Source organism: Egretta garzetta, unplaced genomic scaffold, assembly GCF_000687185.1.
Source record: "Egretta garzetta isolate BGI_Z169 unplaced genomic scaffold, ASM68718v1 scaffold495, whole genome shotgun sequence".
In the NCBI taxonomy this organism is placed as follows: Eukaryota; Metazoa; Chordata; class Aves; order Pelecaniformes; family Ardeidae; genus Egretta; species Egretta garzetta.
Genome location: NW_009259866.1, coordinates 395,988 through 396,328, shown reverse-complemented (window position 1 = coordinate 396,328; position 341 = coordinate 395,988).

The window sequence follows — 341 nt, the reverse complement described above, 5'->3', positions numbered from 1 at the left end:
GGCTCTGCCCAGACTTTGCTCCATCAGCCATTGCCAGGGCTGGGCTCCATCTCCCCTCCACCCTCCTTCCCCTCGGCTGCATCTCAGCCCATTTCGGCGCCGTTATCCCGCCTCGCTGCGCTGTATGGGGGGAGCGAAGCCGGCCCTGGTCTTTGTTCGAGCTTGCAAATAGGAAAAGCTCCAAAATATCTAGATGGACAGTTGAAGATGCACACCTATACGTACAGCGACAGGAGCCCTGAAGTTCCTGCTTTAAGGGGGACGCTGCTGGGGGGACACTGCTGGGAAGACACCCCTCCCCCCCCCCGCCAAACCCCGGCACGGCTCAGCTCTGTCCCCCC